Source organism: Molossus molossus, unplaced genomic scaffold (genome assembly GCF_014108415.1).
Source record: "Molossus molossus isolate mMolMol1 unplaced genomic scaffold, mMolMol1.p scaffold_m16_p_4, whole genome shotgun sequence".
Classification (NCBI taxonomy): domain Eukaryota; kingdom Metazoa; phylum Chordata; class Mammalia; order Chiroptera; family Molossidae; genus Molossus; species Molossus molossus.
Genome location: NW_023425377.1, coordinates 120,668,144 through 120,694,372, shown reverse-complemented (window position 1 = coordinate 120,694,372; position 26,229 = coordinate 120,668,144).

Below are 26,229 nucleotides of genomic sequence, written 5' to 3'. Positions count from 1 at the left end.
ATTATATTTAATTACAGCAGAGTATTCAATTGTATCACTGTACTTTATTTAACTAATCCCCTATTAATGGAAATTTAAATTATTTTCAATTCTTTATCATAACACATTCATTTTGTATGTGTTCAATTATGCCCTTACCAGAAATTCCCTGGAGGTAGAATTCCCTGGAGGTGGGTTAAAGGATATGAGCATTTAAGCTTTTGATACATGACGCCATATTTCCCTCAAAAACCATGTCCCTTGATTCAAATGCTGTTATCCCCTTGGCCTTCCCCGGAACAAACTTATGGTCTCCTGTGTGTCTCAGCCAAGGTCATTCCTAGTGTGGATCTCTTCCACACTCAGAGAGACAGGAAGGCTGGAAGTGCCGGGGACTTCATGTGAGCCCTAACTAATAAAGGACAGGAATCAGTAGGTAAATGCCCCAGTGCTTGGAAGAATTCAGTCTGTTGCTTATTGTGGTATCCTGCTTGGTAACTCATTGATTTGCTTTCCTCTCCTGCTGCATGACTTCCCCACTCCTATACTTGGCTTTCTGGGACTTGTACTCAAATTTTAGTTTGGGGTTTGCTTTTGGAACAACCCCAATGAAGGCATCCTTCATATTACAGATGAAAAGCGTGGTGTGCAGAATAATGGTCCCCCCAAAGATGTCCACGTCCTACTCCCTGGAACCTGTGAAATGTTACCTTATAAGGCAAAAGGGGTTTTTCAGATTTAATCACAGATTAAGAACCTTGAGATGGGAAGATCATCTTGCATTAAACGGAGTGGCCTCACTGAATTATAAGAGAGAGGAGGAGGCAGAAGAGGAGTGTCGGGAGGAAACGTGAAGAGTAGTCGGAGCTGCAGTGTTACTGGCTTTGAAGATGGAGGAAGGGGCCACACGCTGAGGATTGTGGGCGGCCTCCGGAAGCTGGGAAAGGCAAAGGAATGGATTCTCCCTTAGCACCTCCAGAAGGGAACCAGCCATGCTCACACCTTGGTTTTAGCCCCATAAGACCTCTATTGGAGTTATAACCTGCAGAATTATAATAAATTTGTGCCAAGTTTCTGGTAATGTATTACAGCAGCAATGGAAAACTAATACGAAAAATTAAATAATATAAGGGAACTGATGCCAGAGGCATCATATGGCAGTGTTCATTGTTCCAAACGAGGAACATGAACAATGATGCCCGCAGAGGTCCCCTCCTCTCGCGTGCAGTGGAGTGAGTGAGCTTAGAGTAGATGACTCAGTGACCACTAGGTACAGGCCTGTGGCCAGAAACTCTCCCAACAAGTGGAGGGTTTATGTTTTAATTTACTTGAAAATTCTGTCAGGCTTTAAAAACATTTAAGTTGACTTCTGGTCAAGATGGCGGTGTAGGTAAACGCGGTATCACCTCCTCCCACAACCACATCAAAATTACAATTAAGCTACAGAACAAACATCCTTCAGGACTGCCTGAAATTGAGCTGAATGGAAGTCCTACAACTACGAAATTCAAGAAGAAGCCACATCGAGACTGATGAAAAATCTAAGAACCCTAAGAACTAAGAGAAGAAATGTCATTCACTTGAAACCACACACCAATTTGAAGGTAGAGCCATGAATAAACATTCTGTTCAGCAGATATTTAGTGTAAAAATAAATAAATAAAAATAAAAGCATTTAAGTTATGTGGGAAAATAAAAAGCCAAAAAAAGGTCATCTGAGGAATTTGTTTAAAATGCAGATTCTTGGACTCATTTGCCCAAGGTTCTGATGGAAAGGTCTGGAATAGGGCGCAGGAATTTGCATGTGAAACCGGGTTATTCTGACACATGCTGCTTTCCGGACTCTCCCGCTAGAAACCCCTGTGCTTGGTGGCTGGGTTGGGGTCTCTGAGGCACCTACTCTGTCAGGTAGGCTGTGTAGGCAAGATCAGAAAAGAAAGGAATCACTAGACGTGATCTACTGTTGTATCATGTGCAAAAACCCTAGTGTAGGTTTTGCTTGGGGGAGTGTGTCACAATAGTATTTAGAGTCAGCTGAAGCCTGGTTTTAAAAGATGAGTGTGTCCTGTGTCACCAGAGACAGTGTGCCTGGGCCCCTGCACCACGGAGGAGCGTTTGATCTTATGGGTGGTTTGCCTGCAGTAGCATTTCCTCATTTGACTAATGGGCATATCATTTCCAGATGACCTTGGAGAGCCAGGCTGTTCGGCTCTTACTCACTGGAAGAAGCACACTCAAACATTTGGAGCATCCTAAGAATTACAGATGTGCTGAAGGGTGTCTTGGATCCTCTCCAGTGAGGGCCGTGGAGGTCACCTAGGAAGAATGCTTGCATTTGCCTCGTCCATTTCTGAAGGAGGGTCTGTGCTTGTCTAGCTCCCTGCAGCTCTCTGAAATGTCAGAAGATAAGAAATGCCTCTCTGTACGAAGGCTTCCAGACACATATGTGACAAGAAATTTGGCATCAGCTTTACAAGTGTCAGATGTCTAGGATAAAGCAATATGGGTGTAGTATTTCTAGTGCTATTTTGGTGCCTTGTGCATGAGCCTGCAGCATTAGAAGAACTGCTTTTCAGCTTTGGCGATAGCCTTACTGGCGCTCGGTTTGCATGTCTGAAAGTATAGTTGTGCCACACAGTAGTGATGGGCCATAGCAAGTCACCCACAGTCACACTGCCGAGCTCCAAGGGAGTGCCCTTGAAGAACCCAGGCATTCCACAGCCTGCGATGACTTGGGTGGTGCAGCCACAGAGCCTCTAATCAGATGGTGCCTTATGAGCATTAATCAGCTCTTGCAACACCCGCGCAAAGCTGGTAAACACACTCACCCTCACTTTTCCAGGCAGGCAGCTGAAGCATGCAGAGCCCAACAAGCAAGGTCACACACTCAGTCGGTTTACTTATTGTTTCGCGCTATCAGATGAATGTTTCCAGAATAAATTTCTACCGTATGTAATTCAGGGAGTATGTCTCTTGGGGAGAGAGCCTTTTTGGTGGTTGTGACTGGCTGGAAGACTTAAGGTTCCCAGTCTGGCTGTTATTGGTTAGGAGCAAATGCCTGGGGCACTTGGCTTAACGACTGCCATAGGCAATGCGGAAAAATGTGTAAGTCAAAACAAAATACCGTAATGTAGTAAGTTTGTTACAGCAAGAATATCTAAGTAGGAATGTTGTATATAAAGTCAGAGTGATAATATACCCATCTCACCCAAGGTATTTGATACTGACTGGCTTCTCTTTAATTTTAATAATTTGTTTAATTAATTTAGCTTTTTTTTTTTTATCCTCACCCGAGGACATTTTTTTTTTGCATTTATCTTCAGATAGAGCAGGAGGGAGAGAGGGAGGAAGAGAGAGAGAGAGAAACATCATGTGAGAAAGACACATCAAGTGGCTGCCACCCACATGACCCCAACCAGGGCCAGGGACAAACTGCAACCAAAGTACGTGCCCTTAGCGGGAACTGAACCCGGGACTCTCCAGTCTGTGGGCCGGTGCTCTAACTGCGAGCCAAACCAGCCAGGGCTAATTGATTTACTTTTTGAAGTCCAATGATAAGCTGTGGACACCATAGTTTAAGAAGGTCAGAAGTAACTTAAAGTGGAGAGTCCCCTGAATGATTGAAATATGGAAGAGACCTGGGAGAAAGGGCAAGGCATTGCTATTGAGTTGTAGAAAGAAAGTTGGTAGAAAAGCACATGGAATTTTTTTCTTTCAACGTTGCAAGTTGAAATAATTTTAGACTTACAGAAGGGTTGCAAAACTATTACAGTCATCCCTTGATATCCTCAGAGGACTGATTCTAGGACCCCCACCCCCACCCCCACAGATACCCAAATCCATGGATGCTTAAGTTCCTAATATAAATAGTTAGTATTTGCATCGAACTAATGCACATCCTCCTATATACTTTAAATCATCTCTATATTACTTATAATGCCTAATGCAGTATAAATGCTATGTAAGTAGTTGTTATGCTGTATTGTGTAGGATATAATGGCAAGGAAAATTAAGTCTGTACATATGTACAGACGCACCCATCACAGGCCTAACTACGTAGTACACATCAGCAGCAATGCAACTTTCCCCTCCAAATATTTTCCACTCATGTTTGATTGAATCCTCAAATGTGTTACCTGTGGGTACAGAGGGATGACTCTACATAGAGTGCTCATATAGCTTTCATCCAGCTTTTCCTAATGTTAACATTTTACCCAACCATGGAACAATCATCAAAACTAAGAAATTAACGTCACTTTAAAACAGGGGTGGGGACTTTTGGGGGAAGGCAGAATAGGGAGGGCTATGGACGGCCACAAATCCTTCAACTGAGAGATTTTATTTGTTTGATTTATTGGAATTCCACATGGGACTTTATTTAAACAAATGATTCCGTTGCAAGGAATTTAAAAACCATAGATCTAGGAAGATGGGTAGTTAGACTGACTTCTACTGCTAGGATTTTGTGCTTTTGGTAATCACTGTACTTGCCAAATTGAGGGTAAATGTGTTTGGTAAAGGCACTTCTTAATATAACTCATGTTTTGTGGTATATATACTTATTTACAATTTTATTTTATTGTTGAGAGTCTTACAGATTTTCTCTAATTTGCTCCTCTCCACCCATCCCTCACCTCACCCATCGTTCACCTATTGTCTGTGTCCATGGGCTATCATTATATGCATATAAATTCTTTGATTAATCTCTTCCTGCCTTCCCACCTTCCCTCTGAGATCTATCAGTCTGTTCCATGCTTCCATGTCTGTGGATCTATTTTGTTCATCAGTTTATTTTGTTCCTTAGATTGCACATATAACTGAAATCATATGATCTTTATCTTTCTCTGACTGGGCTATTTCACTTAGCATAATAATCTTCGGGTCCATCTATGCTGTCTCAGAGGGTAAAAGATCCTTCTTTTATACAGCTGCATAGTGTTCCATTGTGTAAATGTAGCACAGATTTTTTTATCCACTAGTCTACTGATGGGCACTTGGGTTGTTTCCAGATCTTAGCTATTGTAAATAATGCTGCTATGAACATAGGGGTGCATATATTCTTTCTGATTGGTGTTTCGGGATTCTTTAGGATATATTCCTAGAAGTGGGATTACTTTTTGTTGTTATCGTTTCTTAATCTCTTCAGCTTTGTCCTGCCTCTAGTAGGGTCTTTATACTTGTTTTATCCCCAACACCAGAAATAATTCGTGGCCCAATGTCTATGCTTAATGAATATTTATTCACTGAATCAAATTGGCATGCTCACCCTTTTCTCATTTTTTTCACATGGCTTGTTCCTTTCCAATATATCTGGTTAGACCTTCCATGATTACCCTAACTAAAATAACATTTCTTCTCTTTTTCTTTCTATCCTGTGCTATTTTTTTTTTTTTTAATTCAGATTACTTCTCACTACCTGAAAGATGACTTGTTTGTTAAGATATTTGTTAAAAGTTTATGGCCTTCTCTTACTAACCGTAAACTCTTTGAGGACAATGACTGTCTTGTTTTTGTTAAATCTTTATGCTAGAATGGTATCTGGCATGTGGAAGTTCACATGAAACTGTTAAAGGAGTGAATTAATGAATGCAGACGTGGTCACCTGTACTTTGAAGATACAAATAGTCAACTTCAGCAAACTTCACTTAAGCATCTTTGAATTTACAATTTGCATATATGAAAACCAACAGTTTGACTCTTTTTCAAATCAGACCATTGTATTTATAAATTTCTTCATATCTTTAACTGATGTTGAAAAACTATTTCTCATTTTAATCTCAAATAGTGATACTGCAGCAGCTAACCCCATAGGCATATTTTTGAAAGAGAAAGGATAAATTCTAAGAAACTCTGAGCTCTAAGAAGGATGATAACTACATTCATGATAATTGTATTGTCATTGTTAATTAGTGTTATGCAAAGGAGAAAGACTCACACAGTCCTATCAGTGTCATGGGAATTCCACCACCCACCAGCTTAATAGGAACTCAGATTCCATTAAATGAATGAAAATAATTTAAAATATTATGCATGTGGGCATCCCACCATATGACAACTGCGCTGTTTCTTAGGGCCTGCTATATACAGAGAATGATTCAAATGTTTTTGTTATCTGTCTGTATGGGTGTGAACAAAGCACCTGATGTACATAGCTGCTATGTTTTAAAAACATTGTTTTGTGTACAAAGACAACAAAATACATCCTCATCATGACTCAATTGTGCAAGGTTTTGGAGAGGGCAGTTTAAAGCCGCCCAGTCTGGAGCTCTATGCTTTTGTCACGGCATTTACAGTTTAAGAGAGAGACTTTCTATTTCATACTGAGTGTGAGAGGCAGAATAATGGCCCCCAAAGGTTCATGCTCTAATCTGTGGAACCTGTGAATGTGTTAGATTACATGGCGAAGGGGAATTCAGGTTCACATGAAATTAATATAGCTAACTAGCTGACCTTACAATGGGAAGATGATCCTGGACTATCTGAGGGCCCAAGGTAATCAGTGTCCTTAAAATGAAAGAGGGGGGCAGAAGAAAGTGTCAGAGTATATTGGTAGGGAAAAAAAAACCCAACCATTGCTGGCTTTGAATTTGGAAGAGTGTCATGAGCCGAAGAATGTGAGCAACCTCTAGAAGCTGGGAAAAGCAGGAAGTGGCTTCTTCCATTAAAGCCTCCAGAAAGGAATGCAGCCTTGGTTTTAGCCTAGGAAGACCCATCTCTGACTTCTGGTGTCTAGAACTATTATGATAATAGATTTGTGTTGATTGAAGCCACCAAGTTTGTTGTAATTTATTACAGTAGCAATAGGAAACTAAGATACCAAGTCTCATTCATACCCTCTACAATCCTATCCCATGCAACCTACCCAACTTTCTCTCCTATCCAATTCCCACTCTTCTGCACCAGTGAGATCAGTTTCCTCCCTCCACATACCCTATACTCATGTCCACTCCCTAGCTCTTGGCCCTTATGTGGGTTTCTCTGATTGGGAAAGAATTTTTCCCTCTTGCTGGAATGAATCTGTGTGGACATGGTTTCTTCTTCCCATGAATTGCTACCAACTTTGATTGCCCTAACTCTTCATATGCTCAGATGTTAAAAGATTTCAACCACAATGAATTGAATTTCTGCCATGTGCCAGCACTGATGTCATGAAAATGAGGAAGATTAAAAGGCTTAATTTTACCCTGGCTGGCGTGGCTCAGTTGGTTGAGCATTGTTCCATGCACCAAAAGGTCTTCGGTTTGATTCCTGGTCAGGGCACATGCCTGAGTTGTGGGTTCAATCCCCAGTAGGGGGCATGCAGGAGGCAGCTGATAAATGTTTCTCTCTCTCCTTCTGCTTTTCTCTCTCCTTAAAAGTCAATCAAAAATGTATTTTAAAAAGGCTTACTTTTGTGGACATACATCCACTAATTGAAGAGCTATACACAGAAGCAGTTACAAAACAGCATGCCATCTTCTGTAACCAAAGTATGTTTAGAGTCACGTGGGCATGGAGGGGAAGGAATGACTGACTGCTTCATGGGACGCACCTGAGGACAACAGGTTAGGTGTAGGTAAAACTTTTCACACAACATTATTCTCATGCTTCTGGTCCTGAACTAGGCAATGTGGGGGGACATTTTAATCTGGTAGTGAAAACAAACATGGAATTTGGATTCCCACAGTCCTGCTTCCCATCCTGGCTTTACCACTTACCTGGGCAGGATATTCAATCCTTCAGAGGTTATGTTTCCTTATCTGTAAGATGGGGACAATAATACCTCCTTTGTATGATTGTGGTGGGAATTAAGAGGTAACATAAGTAAAGCTCCCAGCACAAGGCCTGGCCTTTGTAGGTATTCAGTACATTTTCTGTTCCTTCTTCTTTCTGTCCCTCTTGAAAATTTGAGCTCAATGTTATACTTTTTAGTGAGTTTAGTTAGTCTGTGATGTAAATTAAAATGCAATGTTGAGACCAGAGAAGCAGCCCGTAAGAGTCAGTATTGCACTGACCTGACTTTGTGTTATAAATAACCGAACATGACTGGTATTCATGACATGTGAACACCTGGCACAGCGTATTCACGACCACTGTCAAAGCGGTGTTTCTAATTAACTGGAGTTCGTTCTGCAAGCTGTGGCACCTTCCAGTGAGGCGAGTCTTCTGCCAGGCAGGTGGGGTAAGTAAAGAATTTGAGATTACAAATATAGTCTGAGTTGAGCACCCAGCTGTGCATGTGAGGAGCAGAGAATGCCTGCACTCCAAGCAAGCATGTTGGTGAGCCTTCTGAAGGGCATATCCCTCTTTGATGAGCACACCACTAGAATTTTCCTAGGATTGTTTTATTTTAGTCTTTGGACTGAGTTGCTGATGACACAATCTGGGGTTGAAAATAGCATGAATAATTAGGTTAGAGGCAACATTAATGTCCCAAGATGTTAATAAAGCCAGCTAGCAGGAATTCACAGATAGGAAGTCCCTCCCCAAACTTGATTCCTCAGTAGGCACAAGTTATATGATATGTTTCATCAGCCAGTAAGAGAAAACGTCAGCCTCTTGCACATGTTGTAAGCTTCAAGTAGGCAGTACACAGGCTACACTTTCCTTTTAAAATTTTAATCAAGACGTGTTACCTTACACAGAGTGGATGATCTCCTGCAACTTCACTGCTCTCTCTGAGGGGCAACTGCTGACCAATTTGGCCAGCAAGACAGAGCCTTGGGATTTCATGTTCCTGTTCCATTTCCCATCTGGCTCTCATTTCAAAGACTCTTCATAAGACAGGTCTATCCCATTTCATATTTAGGAGTAAAATTATTTCCCAAATATGTCCTGGTTAATCATTTGAATCAGCATATTTGAAATATTTCATATCTGTGATAGAATGAAAGCACTTGGTCATTAAGAATAAAACCTTCAAAATAGCTACACAAGAAAAACGTGGGTAATTTCATAAGAGAGATTAGATTAAGCAAGTAGAGCTCTGAACTTGGATGGTCTGAGTTCAAATCCTACCTCAGCCACTTAATAGTTGTGCCTTTTCGGGCAGGCTACTTTACCTCTCTGAGTGTCATAGGACAGTCATGAGGATTAAATGAGAGTATATATAAAGCCATAACATGGTGCCTGGCATGGAGTACTCCTCAATAAGTGTCAGCTATTTTTATTTGTTAATATAAGGATTACAATGGTCTAAAGGTTGGAGTCTCCAAGAAGGAAATGGGATGGCATTTTAAAAGCCACTAAACTTGTAGCTAAGCATATCCTTTAGAAGAAACTTGCTTACCTGAAAAGAAAATCACTGGATGGAAAGCCTGGGACTCTTTCATGTCCTTTGAGTGGCATGGAGAACCACAGAACAGAAAGGGAGCGGGAGAAGGTGGTTGATGGGATTGTCATCTCTATAGTCCGACACTTGTAGTTCAGTGAAAAGATGAAACCATAAAAGAGAAACATTCAGGTTAGATTTGCTCAGACACCTGCTTCTTCACAAGGTCTGTGAGGATTCCATCTGTCCATCCATCCAAAAGCATTTACTGATCACATACTATATTTCAGGAACTACGAATTTTGCTGAGGCTACAGAGATGAACAAAACCAAGTTCCATCCCTTAAGGCATTCAGTGACTAGTAGGGGAGACAGATATGAAAACAGATAGTTCAAAGAATAACAATAGGGAACATACATTACCAAGGGAACTCCAAGGAACGTATTATCTTCATTTGATTTTTACTGAATTCGAATAAGTTTGCAAATGTTGATGCATCACTGTAGTAAAAACAATTTTTTGATGGGGGGGTGGGGGATGCTTCCACTTCAAATGCAGTCATCTACTGACTTCAGAAGTGAGAATGGCCCAAAACTTAGTACCTTGCCCTTAAGACAATGCAGACTTTGGAAGACAGGTTTCTGAAGGAATCGCTCAGAGCCGCGTTCCAATGTGCCTTTCTATTGAGAGGCATGTAAAGATTTAGAGAAGGCCTTGCTGGAGTTTATCCTCCTGTATCAGAGATGGCACTTCCTGATGGGTGAGGACTCCAAAGATGGCACAGAGGAGGGTGGCAACTGAGCACAGAGCTGAGAGTAGGTGGAGCCTTGAGTGATGGGCCTGAATTCTTCACATTCCCTGCCCTAGTGAGAGTCTCAGAGACTGGAAGAAGCTGCTCAGACCTTGTCCCAGGCCCTTCATTCTGTTCTCCAAACAAGGGGTCAGGGTGTGTGTGGGGGGGGCTCAACCCCAGTTAAGGAAGTCAGTGTCTCAGAAAGGATAATTGATTGAGAGCCTTCCCCTGTAGAGAGGCTTGGAAAAGACATGGTTCAGAGTCTTTGAGATGAACCAACCACTGGGCTCCTACTGGGACCTCACCAGTGCCTGAGTGTCATATACAGTTACTTTTGAAAAAAACACATCCTTGTTGACTTCAAAATAAATAAAACTTCCAAGGTGATAATCCAGCAGTGGTATAGATGGCCGTGTCCATATGAACTGTGGATGGGAGCTGAAACAGGAAGGAGTCAGGCAACTTTCTGGACTGCAGATTAAACCTATGAGTAGGTTGTTGAGTTCAGTGTAACTATGGCACCACTGAAAAGGTCTCAAGTCTTCTGAAACATGAGAGGCACCATGACTTAGTGGAGAAAACAGGGGCTTGGGGTAAATAACTTCTATGAGCCTATAAAAACCATGAGAACACTATTTACCTTGGTGGTTATTATGAATAATAAATTATGTGATATGATCCAGAATAATGCCTGGCAAAAAAAAAAGGATTTGCTTTTTGAGTTTCCCTGATTGATATGGCAGCCAGTCATTAAATAATTCTCCAGTGATTCATTCTCAGGGTATAACAATAGTGAACCTTTATTGAGTGTTTACTATGTGCCAGATTATCCTAGCTCCTTTGCACATGTTATCTCATTCACTCCATATAATAAGCCTTTGGGGTAATAGCATTATCCATGTTTTATGGATAGGTAATGCAACTGAGGCTCAGACAGGTTCAGTGATTTACCCTAGGTCAGAGTTAATGAGTATCAGAGCCCTCCAAGGTGGTTCGACTCTGGAGCGCATGTATCTAGCCACAATGTTATGACATATGCCGACTTGGTAAGTGAGTACTCCCAGAACCGTGGCATTCTGTCCCTGCACTGTGAGGACCACTGTAAGCTGTGGTCACGTGAGCACTGAAGGAAACAGGGTACCATTCTGGCATCTGATGGGTGGATAGGTTCGTGAACATTAGGCAATGAATTAGGATTTTCATAGACTGGCAAGGGGCTGCATCCTATGACTTTAAGTGAAGTGTGAAGGGTGGGCAGAGTGCAGGTGGTGGAAGGACTGTCCATGATCACACATGTGGTGGTTACCCTGTAATTAGAAAGTCTGGGGAAGGGGGGTGGGGTTGAGGTCCTTCACTATTCGAAGCCCGTGAATGAAAGAGATACTGCTGTCAGGGATATCTCATGTGTACCCACAGGCTGATGAAATTTCAGTTACATAGTTTTTATTATTCCCATTGTTCCTGCCAGCATGAAGGTTGTCTCCTCACTATCCACACCAGTGAGAATCATGTATCTGGGAACTCAAGGAGTCCAGCTCACTCTGTGGTTGTCACCGTGGCCTCAGAGTAGTTGACTTGATTGAGACAATGGCCTTAAAAATATCTTATGGTCTTGCATAGTCCTGGACTTTAGTTTGAAACATAGACTCAGTTTGTTTCCTTTTCTGGACCTAGAGGTTATCATATTGTGTTTAATGATACCATAGACATACCTGATCGGACAGATATTAAACATCTACTTTGGCTTTCCACCCTACCAAATATTGGATGGAATATGAAGGGCGTGGAAGCCACACTCCTGTCCTCAAGGATATTTTAATTTTGATTAAAGAGGAAACCAAAACACCACTAGCTAAGATTAACTGCTGCTTTAAGGATTTAGATCACGTCCAGCTGGTGTGGCTCAGTGGTTGAGTGTCGACCCAAGCACCAGGAGGTCGCTGGTTCGATTCCCCATTAGGGCACATGCTCAGGTTTTGGGTCCAATCCCCAGTGGGAGGCGTGCAGGAGGTGGCCAATCAGTGTTCTTTCTCATCAATGTTTCTATCTCACTCTCAGTCTTACTTCTTCTCTCTCTCTAAAATCAATAAAGGGAAAAGAAAAAAAGGATTTAGGTCACATCTAGCAAATTGAGTTAATTGAAACATTTTATGAAGAAACTCATGAAGTTTTACTGACAAAAGTATTTCAGTGTTTGCAGGTCTGAACACTTGACATTTGGATGTGAGCCTAACTGGATGGTTTTGAACAGAGGATGACGATTAATAACTATCTCTCCAAAGAGGTTGAAATGTTTCCTCATTTAATCTTGAGGAAATGAAAGCTCAGAGAAGTAAATAAACTTGCTCAAGTTCGTTCAGCTACTAATCAACAAACCCGGAGTTCAAACCCTTGAGTCTCTCTGACTCCAGAGCTAATACCTTTGTCCACTCCTCCCATGTATTGTACGAGGATGGTGGTTGGGAGTGATGTGGGATTTCTGCATGCGGCAACTCCGAAAGTATCATTGCTAATGAGGATTTGATGTGACTTATTTGCCGATGACTAAAGCTGTTTCTCTGCTCAGTGTTAGCTCCCTTGCAAACATCCCCTAGGTAACAGGTGTTCAGACTGATGCCTTGAGCTCAGCCAGATGTGGTGGATGGAGAGGACTCAGCTCCAGAGGTAGTCAGTGAGAGGTTGAGGGGCGATGGTGCAGTGATGGACTATTTAGCTGTCACTCTTGTGTGCCATCGTCTCTTCATGCTGTGGTCTTTTCAGCTCAGGTGGACTAAATCTTTGGCCAGACGTACTTCTCAGTCTCTGGTATTTCTTAATTCAGTGGAGTATTTCCCAAGCTTCAGAGATAGAGGCGTGATCAACATGTCTCAAAATCAGTTCCCTCCTTCCGAGGCTTCAGACTGGTGTGTTTACCTTTGGATTCTGTGGATTAAGTATTGTAGCAAATAGTTCCTTGATTTTTTTTTTTTTTTTTCATTCTGTGCTTCTCTTTGCCCTTCTAGTGGTTTCATCATCCCCTCTAATATCCTCCCTTCTCCCCCTCCCTGTCCTGGCCTTCTTTCCCAGTGACCTCTGAGAAATGTGTTGAGTGATCTTGTCAGCGCCATCTCATAACCCAGGACCCTGGGCCGTGCTGATTTCCTCGTGGCTTCTGGAACGGAGACGTGCTGGAAATGCTAAGTATGCGTGCTGGTGTTTGAGGAGGCTTCTGGTCTGCCTCCTTGAAACCAGCAGTCCTGGGCTGTTGTGGTTCACGCTGGTATTCAGGGCTGAAGACAGATCAGACGTTCATATTCTTCAGGAGGTGTCAGCATTCATGCAAGTTGAATATGAGTGAGCCACTCTTATGTTTATAATTTCATTTAAATAATATAATTGATCACAATACATTTACATGTTACTCTATTGCAGATGAAGCCACACCAGGCTGAGCTCTAAGTACAGAGTGTATCCCTTGTGAATATTATCCTTTTCATAGAGACTCTTAGGAGGGACATTGCTTGTATTTTACATTTTAAGAAGTCATTTATTTTCAGAGCATCCAGGGACTCAACCACTGTGATTATTTTTCCAGTCTTCCCAAGATCCCACAGAGCAGGCCATGTCGAGCTGGACGGGATAGTGCAGTTCATTTATTTATTCTCTGCATACTCATTGAATGCCCCCCTATTCCAGTCCCTGCTGAGTGTTAGGCTTGTGGGGAGAGTGGGAATGGATTGGATCGATGCTTTGACTGTAGAATGTGTCCCTTGACTCCACACCAAAGAGCCCAGATGTCCAGAAGTAAAACCACTTAGCAATCGACACAAGGGAAAATTTCTTCTCACAAAGTGGCAGATTCAACACTGGAAAGAGAGATTGATGGCTGAAGCAAAGCCAGGACTCTGCAGACACTCCTGGCTGCGTTAGGGCTGCCTGCCAGGGCAGCCCCCATCTCTGAGAGCTGGAGGTCCTTCAGGTGCCACGACCCAGAGGGCCACAAGAGGGTGCTTTCCTCCTTAGGTTATCGCTTGTTTGCAATGCAGCTCCTCATCTGTTTTAGATCCAGGTTTCCGGGCCCAGCGAAATTCCGTTGATTCAGCTGTGGGCCAACAGACTTGATTCTAGGGGCGAGAAAGGTGTTGATTTGTAAGTGTGCGTTTACTTATATCCTATCTGTTTCCTCCACTGAACTGTAAGCTCTGAGGGCCAGGTTTTATCTGGCTTAGGTTGGCACATACAAAACCCATAGTAAATGTTTGTGAATTTAAAGAACTGATTGTCACTCAAGTCCTAACCTCATTCAATTTTTCTGCCCATCGGCATCACCGGGGTCAGCGGCCCTGGGATTCTCAGTATCTGGGGCGGGTCTGGGAATGTGATTCTGAAGAGCTCTTGTGTTATCTGGATTTGAGTCCTGCTGTCCAGCTGTCCAGCTGTCCCAGCTCTGCACGCAGCTCGGGCCTGTGGGTCCTCAGCTGCGTGGACAACAAGAGCCTGCCGCTGAGACCCCTTCCATGTGCCTCCTCTTCCTCTTTTCATGAGCATCTCTTCCTGTCATCCTATCTTAAAGGAGGAGGAAGCGTACCCAGAGATGCCTTCACCTGCTGGTCCTGGGAGGACCCCTGGGAAGACCCCTGCAACATAACAAGATCTTGGTTACCACCCAAAGGGGTCAGACTCTTCTGCAGGCTAGGACATCACTGATGGGTGCCACCTACTTCAGTCACTCTTAAATACTTAAATATTCACTGATGATGGAATAGAGACTGTCCCAAATTTGAGGAGGGTCTTTCTCTTGCAACAGAGGCTTATAATAATAGTACTGCCTCCTGAGAAAACTTGTTTTCCGTGTTTTTGAGAAGGAAACACATGTATGTCATGATGACTTTGGAGGAGAATAACTTGATAAAGAGGGGTCCTTTGTTATACGGTTTGGCATTGCTGGAGTAGTAGAGGTGGTACAAAGAGCTTGGGCCTTGGATCAGGTGGCCCTGTACAAAACCCTGAAATCAGGGTGTGCACCTCATTGGGTGTGTCTGTGGGCAAATGATTTACCCCCTTTGAGTCTTAATGTTCTTATCTACAAGGCTGGAGAATAGTAATTCACAGAGGCTCTGGCCAGTGTGGCTTACCTGGTTGGAGCATCATCCCGTACACCAAAAGGTGGCGGATTCCTGGTCAGGGCACATACCCAGGTTGCTGGTTCAATCCCTGGTTCAGGCATCTACGGAAGGCAACCCAGCAATGTTTCCTTCTCACATCGATGTTTCTCTCTCCCTAAAAAAGTACTTCACAGGGTTATCAAATAACCCTACTCTGCACAGACTCACTTTAGTTCGTTATAAAGTTGTCAGTTCACATTCAATGTCAATAAAAGAAATAGTGTTTGAAACTTATATTTAAATTTCTATTTTAAAGATGTTGTAGAGGGAAGTTGTTTTGCCCATCATGCCATGTTCCTTTCCATTGGAGAAATTCCTATTTGGTCTTCATACCAAGAATAGTTTCCCCTCTCTTGCCACGCTTTAATCTTATGGACTTGGTGATTTGTATAACTGATGGCTTTTCCTTCTTTGAACTACTTGCTAGAAAGCCAAAAGCCAGGTGTGTAGTCCGTCAGAATCAAGTGCGTACACATCATGAGGGCATGCAGTTTTGGCCTCATACATGGTCCATTTACACACTTGCTGCTTTTCTTTAAATTTGCTTTTACTTTTCATTTATGTTGTGGTGTTGTGTTCCTCTAAGCTGCCTCTTAGACTTTCTGAACAAGACAGGATTAAAAAAAATTCCTAAATTAAAGAGCAAGCATATTTAATTGAAAGCAGTTTTCACAGTGCCTGGCCAATGGTAGGTTTATAACATAGAAGATTTATATCTTCCTTGTAAGTAGGTCTAATCATCCTTTGTGGATCTAAGTTGGTCCCTTCTAGCTTATATTGGAAAGAGGGTAGTGAAGTGATTCTTACCACAGACAAATTTCCCAAACTGGAAAGGTAGGACTGTACTAGATAGTAGTATGTATAATTTCAAAACAAGCTGAGAGCCCAAATTATCCAATCTCGGCATGGAATTCCCTAGTAATAAGCCCAGCCTAGACCAAAATTAATTTCAAAGCGATTTCATTCTTTACTCGAGTCTCTCAGAGCACATCGCAGGACAACTTGTTCTTATCTGTCAGCAACACATCATAAAATCTTGCTCTTCCTTTCCAACTCTCTTTTGCTCGTAGCCTTCCAGTGCGTCCACCGGCAGCCAGATCTACCCCCTTGGCCCCCACCTCCCAGCTCTTCATCAGGTCGAGTGACCAAGCTTCTCTGGGTAGTACCCCTGCTTCCTCACACCTCCAGACTTCTTTCCCGTTGCTTATTCACTGACTCTGTGTCATAGAAGATTTATGAAGTAGGCTGACAAAGACAATTCTTCACTTGTGGGTGGGTTGGGGAATTCTCACATGTTAATAAATCTTCTCTGTCGCCCGGGAAATAAAGGGTGACTTATGTTGTATGGTGGAAGAGGAGAGGATCCTGGAATATGGCTCTGCCTCGGGCATACGCTCAAGGCACGTTTGGGCAAAGGCCAGAGCTTTGGTCTCCTGCTCCCGCCTCTACCCAGCAAAGGGGACTCCTGGCATCTGTAGCCTGGAAGTAGAGTCACAATGTGCTGGTGTTGGGTGGGGCTGAAGGTATTGGCTCAGAGTTGGGGGATAATGACCGGAAGTGAATGATCCATCTTACTCTGGGTTTTCTGTGGACTATGTGGCAATGGCCACCCAGGCTTGTCCAACCTCAGGGTAGAGGAAGGGGAAGGACACTGTCTCAGATCCATTATACCCAATTTGCTCACGGAAAGCAGAGGCATCCATACGCTAGCCGTTTTCCCGCCCCGAGAAATCCAGTAAATAGTATGTCAGTTTGTTGCAAGCCTATGTGCATCTGTATCATTACATCATCTTTAGGTTCCTGGTCCAAACTCTGATGTCAGCAACACAGTGGAAGAGAAGCAGCAAGAGCTAAGCCAAGTCAGAAAACTGAGCCACAGAAATATTGACCTGGTACCATGGAGTTAATTAATTAATATGATCATTTTGAATTGAAGTGATGGGGTTTCCCACCTCATTTTAGACCACATTCTTTTCTTCAATGAATATTAATCGAGTGCCTACTTGCCAATTCTTCTAAGTGCTGAGAACATTAAGATGATAAGTCACTGGCCCCTGCGCTATAGGAACTGTAGCATAGAGATAGTAAAAGAGATGGGTGTAAAAAGGAAAATTGGAGAACAACATGTTCAGTGCCATAACTGAAGTATGAATAGAATGTCATGAGGACCCAGAAGGGGGCCAGACTAACTAAGGGAGTCAGGGAGGAGGACACTGGAGCTGAGATGTAAGGACAAGGAGGCATCTGCTCGTTTGCTGGGGTCCTATTTACCAGATTTTAGTTTGATCATACTACCTCAAAAATATTAGAAAACATCTGGCCAAATATGGTCTTAGCATTTTGGTCTTTTGGTCCTGCCTTTAGTGACAGACCATAGTAGCATCCCTGGAATGTCCTTCTGAGCTGAAGCATTTTGAAGAAGTCATACGTAGTCAGAGACGAACCACGTCCCTGGGGCTCAGCAGATAAATGCTCTGGTACTTTGCTGATGAGCTTTACGGGAGACTTGTACTTGGGCCACCCGGTATTTATGTCCTGTGGCAATAACACCATGTGAAATATGTCCTGAGAAGGATGATCACTCTGCAGTGTGAATGTAGAAGCTCCAGGTCCAGGCCGTGGCTGGAAGTCGCTGGGGCTGGGCGTGTTGGGAATGACTTGGACTCTGCACACACAATGGTGGTTCCCGTCTAGCAGGAGTAGGGTTGTGGGTTCTAGCCTGACATGGGAGGTCCTGCTTGACACTTACGTCAGCATCGCCACTATGAAGGGCAGCATGGTAGCACCATGTCTCCGAGGCCCTTGTGGGCACTCGACACGTTACTTTCTATTCTCTAGAAATAAATGCTGACTTAGAGCTTTATATTTCTTTCTTAGTGTTTGTTATAAAAGTGACCATTAAATACAGGTTTTAGTGACTAAAACAGTTGGAGGCCACAGCCAGGCTGACAGCTTTAGTAGAGAGTTTATTTTCAATGTTTTCCCCTCCAGCCTGGCTTCAGCTTTAAATTAGATTGTAATAATCATAACAAAACTCCTCCCTGCCCTTAGCTGAAGGCACATTGCAGACCTGGAATCTCCCTGGAACCTTATTTATGACAGACGCCCACACCATTTAGAGCTTTCATCTTCCATGTTGCTCTACGTTTTATGGGTCCCTGTTTCCTAAGAGCGTTTCCGAAGCCATGGTTCAAAGCACTGTGAATTCTTGAGGATTTTAGAAAGATCTATAGGAGAAGCGTGGGCGGCACTGTTGTGGCACTCGTCGTGTTAATGCTGGAATACCCAGCAAAGTGGGCTAGCTAAGGTATCAATTCTGGAGCCTTATTAACTGGATATAGTTCCCAGCCTTGCCATTTACCAGCTATGTGACCTTAGGCACCGTACTAAACATTTCTGTGCTGCGTTTTTCTGAGCTGTGAAGAGGGAACAGTGGTAGTACCAATCTCAAAGGGTGGCTGGGAGGATTCAGTGAATAAGAAGACTTAAAGCATTCAGAACAGTTCATTGCAGTGGTGCAAGCTTAGCAAATGATAGCTGTTGCTATTGGCTTAGAAGTTCGTGAAGTTACGTAATGTAATGGATGAAACCAAGTGGTCCAGTAGTCATCAAATAATTCCACTTTGGCTGGTCTGCGTGTATGTGCTTGTTAATGATATGGTTAGAGGATTTTTTTTTCTTTTTCTGTATTGATTTTTAGAGAGAGGGGAAGGGAGAAGGAGAGAGAGAGAAACATCGGTGAGAGAGAACATCAACTGGCTGCCTCCTGCATGCCCCTCACTGGGGATCAGGCCCACAACCTGGGCATGTGCCCTGACCGGGAATCAAACCAGTGACCTCTTGGTGCATGGGTTGATACTCAACCACGGAGCCACACCGGCCGGGCTGGTTAGAGGATTTTAAACTCTGAACAACTATTCTCAGTTGGCAGCTACTCAGAATTGTAATTTCCTAGAGACAGTAGGAGGCAGAGTAGCTTAGAGCATTGGGGTTGTTCAGTTTGAGCTGTTAAGAGCATTGAGTTTGGAGTCAGAGAGCAGTCAAATCCCAGTTCTGTTATTTATATAGCCTCTTGGTGGTTTGGTTCCCTCATCTGTAACATGGAGTTGATTCCTCACAAGATGATTATAAGGACAAGGGATGTGAATGTTTGGAACACATACCAAATACCCAAGGCAGCTGTGGGGAGGAGGGGAGGAGGGATTGACCGATTACAGGTCAGATTTTTTTTTTTTTTATCCTCACCTGAGGACATTTTTTGTACAGATAGAGCGGGAGGGAGAGAGAGGAAGGGAGAGAGAGAGAAACATCGATGTGAAAGGGACACATCGAGTGGCTGCCACCCGCACGACCAACCAGGGCCGGGGACAAACTGCAACCGAAGTACGTGCCCTTAGCGGGAACCGAACCCGGGTCTCTCCGGACCGCAGGCCGACACTCTAACCGCTGAGCCAAACTGGCCAGCGCCAGGTCAGATATTTTTATGATGATTTCCCCAGTAACAAGTGGTGGAGATGGGACTTTGCTCAGGGCTCAGTAGGCCTCCAAGAGCAAAGGGGAAACACTCAGTTTTTCTAAACTTCAAGAATGTTGACCAATTACAAAACGAAGAAGGGCAAATGGCAATCTGTGGCTGACCGTCTAATAAACACACGTGTGAGGGTGGACAGTTCAGTTGAGATGAGTCGTTCCAGACATGTTCTGACTTGCGAGCAATTCCACTTGTGTAAGGTGGGGGGCGGCGGCAGAAAGTGAAGGATCCAGGCTACTTCTTACTGCTGGACATAGTGATGGTGGCTGCGCTGCCCGGGGTTCATCCACTGTTACAAGATTCTCAGACATCAGTGGGTGTAAAACTCAAGTGGGGAACTTGTTGAATGAACACCTTCCAAAAACACTCCAGTTCAGTAGGTTGTTGATACGTGCCCAGGAATCTGCTTCTTTCCTGGCTTTCTGGGTGCAGTTTGAAGACACTCGTGAGACTGGGCAGAGTGAATTACCCCGCAGGGGGCAGCTGCCCGTCCCCTGGCCCTTTCCCCAGCATGATGGTTTGCTTACAAAAAGGCAGAAACAAAAAAGCCCGTTTTGCTTAATTTGAGCCAAAGCACTTAATAACCGGGGCTAGTTGTTCCTCACAACACCGCACGGAAGGCAGTATGAATTCCATTTGACTCAAGAAGAATCAAAGCCCTGGCCAGTGCGGCTCAGTGGTTAGAGTGACTGAAGGGTCGAGGGTTCGATTCCAGGTCAAGGGTACGTTCCTGGGTTGCAGGTTCAATCTCTGGCCCCAGTTGGGGCACATGCGGGAGGCAACCAATCGACGTGTCTCTCTCACATTGATGTTTCTCTTTCTCTCTCTCCCCCACCATCCTTTCCCTCCCTTCCACTATCTCTAAAAATCGATGGAAAAAATATCCTTGGGTGGGGAGTAACAAAAAAGAAGAAGAGGAAGAGGAAAAAGGAGAGGGAGAAGAGGAATAATCAGGGACACAGGGAAGATTTTTTTAGGGGTGCCGTGTGGTTTGATGCAAGCATGAATTATGGGCAATGTTACACAGGTCCTTCAGTTTGTCCCCAGCCATCTGGGTACTGCTAAACACATCTGCTTCTTCTCCTGGAGAGGATGCTCCAATGCTGCCACAGGATTTAAATGATGTCAAGAGAGAGACTTCCGTTTGTCCACTTCTCTGGTTCACAGGGATGGTTCTGGGGAGTCTTGGTTCGCCACGACTGGCCTTCATTCAGGGCCTGGGTACTTAACTCTGAATTTTCATTTGGGCATTTTCCAGGTCCAATATTCTGCCAGGGCCTTCCCAGTCTGTTCTCTGCCGTTTCACTCCTGGAGATTTACAGCTAATGAAGGGATAAAGAAAGGTCACGGCGCGAGGCGGCAGCATGTGGTAGTGACTCACGGCCGAGGCCTGGTGTGGAGCCAGTCTGGGTGGAACGCTCGGCTGGCTGCCGCGCTTGTTTTCACGTGGCTCTCTGCCGCGGCCCCGCGGGAAGCAGTTTCTCGCCTGTTGCTGGTCAAAGGGAAGGCCTGGTAGTTCTCCCCATCCCTGCTGTCAGGGGCTCAGGTCAGGCCAATGAAGCCTGGCGGCCATTTGGCAAGGATCTCACAGAGTGGGGACTCAGGAGCTCGGAGGCCGTGGGATGGGCCAGTCTCGGGAGGGGTCAAGTCTTGGAGATCAGCCCCAGCCTCCAGCTGGGCACATTGACAGCAGGGCCTGCAGGAGGCCGGGAGACGCTGGTACTGGCACGCAGGGTTTCTCAATCCTGGCACTAACTGACATTTTGGATCAGTTAGATAATAGGTCATTTTTGTTGTGGGAGGGAGTGTGCTTGGTGTTGTAGGCGTCTTAGCAACCCTGGCTTCTACTCACTAGATGTCAGTAGCACACCTCCAGTGCTTCCACTTTGGTCCCCCTCCTACCCCCACCACTAATACAACCAACCAAGTCGGTGGACATTGCCATCTGTCCTCTGGGGGCAAAATAACTCCTGTTGAGAACCACTGTGGTTAGTTTGAGGCCGAGGCATGTGGCCAGTGTTAAGAGGGTCCATTCTCCATGTTTTCCTCATCCTTTTTAAAAAAAATCATTATCCTCATTATTGCTAGGACTTATCAAGCACTTACCATGTGGCAGGTGGTCTGTTTTGCTCCTATTATCTCATTTAATCCACACAACAATCCTATGATGAAGAAACCTCTATTGTCCCCATTTTATGCATAAGAAAACTGGAGTTTACAAAGGTAACTTGCCCAAGGTTATACACCTGGTGGTTGAGGCTCAAGCAGAGGCGTAGATGCCTCTTCCTCACCCCGTTGCCACATGTAAGGGAGGCTGTGAGGAGAGCTGACGTGCGGGACGGAAGCTGGCGTATAGCATAAGGGGCTGCCAGCAGGAGGCCGGGCCTCCACTCGGTGCTGGGGTCCAGGAGTAGAACCATAAGCCTGGGAAGAGACTTAGGGGCTTAAAGGAACTTGAATACCAGGTAGATTATTCAGACACAGATCCAGCTACAGGAACTGAGATGCAGGTTGGAGATTTGTCACAGGTAAACTTCTACCTCTTATCCCTATCTGTTCGTGACCCCTGACCCCAACGATGACACCCAATGTGAACCCAGATGTGCCTTGTTTGTTTGATATCCTGTCCATCTTTCTGTGGCCTCGCAGCCCAACCTCCACTCCTTTCCTAAGAGCAGCCCTTCTCTGCCTGAGTGCCACTTCTTCCGTCTGCTTCCTCCAGCTGCCTTGAGCTGGGGACGAGTCTGTTGGACGGACTGGGCAGCATAAGGTTGCCGGTCACCTCTGGCACACTGACGACCCTGTAATGTGACCTGAAGATAGTGTGACCTCAGGTTTGTGTAAAGTACAGTGCGTGGGAACTGATCATTCTGAATCGAATACCAGTAGCTAGAGCCAAGCCTGAGAAGGTTTGTTCGGTAACAACCGCACTTTTTAAAGGAAGGGTCAGGGCTTCTGATGTTGTGGGTCCCTCAATATAGGGTACCCGGTGGAGGTGAGGAAGGTTCTGATTGAAATCAAAATGAGCCTCTCCAGTGGGCCTCGGAGGATATTTTCCCACTGATGGGGCAGAAGGGATTTTGGAGCGCACGGTTGTGTAGGAGTCTGCCTGATACCTAGAACCACATGGCCTTTGTTTAGAAAACATCATTAGAGAGCTCTCACTTCAATTACATGGACTTCTCTGCTCATACCCGGTTAATTAGCAGTGAAACTCGGTGCAATGTGAACACCGTGAGCACCTTGCCGAGGGGACAGTTCCAGGTTGAGTTGCAAAGGGCCTCCCTGGGACCAGGAACAGTCTGGAAGCTTCCACTGCTCACAAGCCTGGCAGGTACTGATGTCCCCCAAGCCTCCTCGGGGCATTAAAGTGTATCTGTAAGAGTCCCTACGCAGGCCTCAGGGTTCCTGCGAGACTCTGACACCATCTCTGTGACTCTCCCTGGGATCTGAGTCCCCTTTGTCCTGCCCCCGTGCTCCCGCCCTTTCTAGAGAACTTTGCAGTTACTTCCAGCTGGTTCAACGAGGCATCCTTTCAAAGGGCATCTGAAGCCAGCAAGGCTGCTCATTGGAAGCGCTTTGCTTTTGCTCACTCTGTTATCTTTGATGCGTCTTTTAAATATTAAAAAACACATGTTTATTGAAGACAGATTAGAAAAAAAAGTACAAATAAACAACAAAGAAAGGAAAAATTACCTTGTAATCTCACAACTCAGATATAGCCACTGTTAACATTTTGGTTATTCCTCATGTTTTGGTTTTGCTCTTTCCAAAAGGAGGGTATAGAAGAAATTGCCATAAGACAAGCGGCGTAATCTTAGTAGAATATTCAAAGTGATGCTTAAATAAATCTTTTGATTTCTTAGCAAATGGGTCCTGATAATTTTTGAAGATATATATATATGGTTTTGGAAACATAGTAAGAAATGCTGTATTTTTCTGCTTGCTAATAAAGGGTAGATCTCCATGAGAGTGTGTGGGCGTGTGTGCGTGCGTGCGTGTGTGTGTGTGTGTAAATGGACTGTCTGTGGCTCCTGAAAAAGAAATTCTGTTGCTAGATTTGCTGACTCACTGCCAAACCCTGCTGCAAGCAGAGAGCAGATTTTAAGTTATTCAAGCCAAACATTTGGCCCTCATGGTTTATTGGCCACTGTGACAGACTTCTCCTCACACCTCACCTTCTCACGTCTTCCTTGTTGGCATGTGGTCATATCTGGCATTTTGTTCATTTTGCCTCCTCTTCTCCTATTTCTTTCATTTACTCTTTAGCATTTCTCAAATTTATACAAGTACCACCCCGACTCCCTAATGTACAATGCTAGCAATGCCCAGACACTTCCTTCCTGAGGTCGCTGCAGGAACTCGCGTCTCCTTCTAAGACCTCGTTGCTCACATGTGTGCTTTTGCAGGGCTCCTGGGCTGTGACGAGGGGCTGTCAGAGAGGGAACGTTCCTCACCCTCCTTTGCTCACAGTCACTCAGGGGGTGGCTGTCTGTTTCCTTTTCTAGCCCAAAGTCAGACCGGGGCACACAACTGACCCCATGTTTGCTCACCACTGAGGTAGACAGGCTTGGTGAAATGACGGAGAAGAACCATACGAGTTCATGGATAATTCCTCACTACACTGGCTAAAAGATAATTCCGTGCAGACTGGCGTGACCAATAATACTATTGCTGAGAGAATGCATCCTAGGCTCATAATTTTAAAAAGTTAAAAGAAGAAGTGTCTAGCTGTAGCTGGCAGAGAGCTAGACAAAGGGAGAGATGCAGTGGCCTGCCCTAGGGGCCGGGGCCGTGAAGGAGACTGGAGCACCAGGGCTTCTATGCAGAACTCACTTTCCAGCTCCCTGCCTCTCCCGTCTGCATTCGGTGTTTTGGTTTGAAAAGCCTGGAAAGGATCCTAAGGTAACATGAGGCTAACAATAATTGCTTTCTAAGTTCCAACAAATGCTGTTCTAAGCACTAATCACATAGTCACTAATTTAAACCTCTCAAAAACCTCATGGGGAGATCAATCACCCCTAGTTTACAGATGTGGAGATAGTGCAGACTTGGAGACCTACCCAAGGTCACACAGCTGGTCAGCCATGGAAGGAGCATTCAGGCCAAGAGTCTGGCTGCAGACACCACCCTCTGCTCTGCCCCCTTCTGCAATAAGTCGGGCGATAGACTGAGTTCCACTCAGAGCTCTGCTAATAAATTTCTGTGTTATCTCAGTCACTCATGTCACTACTCGGGGCCTCACTTTCCTTTGGCTAAAAACTTCTGTGATCCTATAGATAACATTATGCCATTCCCCTTCCCACCCCTGCAACTTTTAGATGCAGCTAGAGAGAAAAATGCAGTTTCCTCCAAGGAAATCCAGACTAGGTTTTGCATCTAGCTCTTCATTTGGCTCCTTCCTTCCTTCCTTCCTTCCTTCCTTCCTTCCTTCCTTCCTTCCTTCCTTCCTTCCTTCCTTCCTTCCTTCTTTCTTTCTTTCTTTCTTTCTTTCTTTCTTTCTTTCTGATTTTAGAGAGAGAGGAAGGGAGAGGAAGAGAGAGATGGAAACATCAATGAGAGAGAACATCAATTGGCCGCCTCCTGCATGCCCCCCACTGGGGGAAAACCTGGGCATGTGCCCTGACCGGGAATTGAACCGGCGACCTCTTGGTGCAGGGTTCGACACTCAACCACTGAGCCACACCTGACGGGCTTGTCACTTGGTCTTGATTCTGCTTCCTCTGCAGGGGAGAATCGCTGTCCTGCAACTGGGTCTCTGTCATCAGCAGAGAGAATTCCTTTGTGGCAGCCAATCTCATTGGACCAAACCAACTTAGTGATAAAGAGGAGTTTGTTATAACTTTCACAAGAAAAGATGTAAGAGAGGGCAATCCAGAGAAATGAAGACATTCTTCAGTTAAGAAGTGTACCATTCCATGTTTTAAGCTATAGAGCAAGGGCACGTTTAAAAGGAGAGACGTGTGGTTTGGAAGACGATGCGCTAAATTAGATGAGGGAAATGTCTTTTTTCCTACTGATTTGCCACATGTTCCCAGCAAGTCATGTGGACATTTTAGACTCTTTTTTCCTTTGGGGCCATTGCTATGGTTGGATTAGAAGAATCACTGGTACAACTCCCTGTAAATATTGACTTCTGATGATCTTGTTCAACCTTAGGAAAATGAGGTTTCTTGGCATCTCATCTGTCTGCAAGTCTGCCAGGGGTCCTGTGGCCCTGACCCCTGTTGGTTGAGCCTTATTTCTGACCCAGTTTGTGGTCTGAGCCACTTCCAGCAGCGCTGGGCTCTGGGTGCGCAGAGAGTCTGCTCCTGGTGGGAAGGCTGCTGTTGACCTGAGCAGCACATACCTCCCATGGTTCTTGTCCTGTCTGATGATAAACTCAACTGAGACTGACTCTTTGACAATGGTGATAGCAACATGGAGGATGGGACAACGGTGTTGACTGTGGCTGATTCATCAGCACTAAAACAACTTACTTTGTGAGATTCTGTGGGAGGGACTATGCATATATAGGGGTGGGCAAAAGTA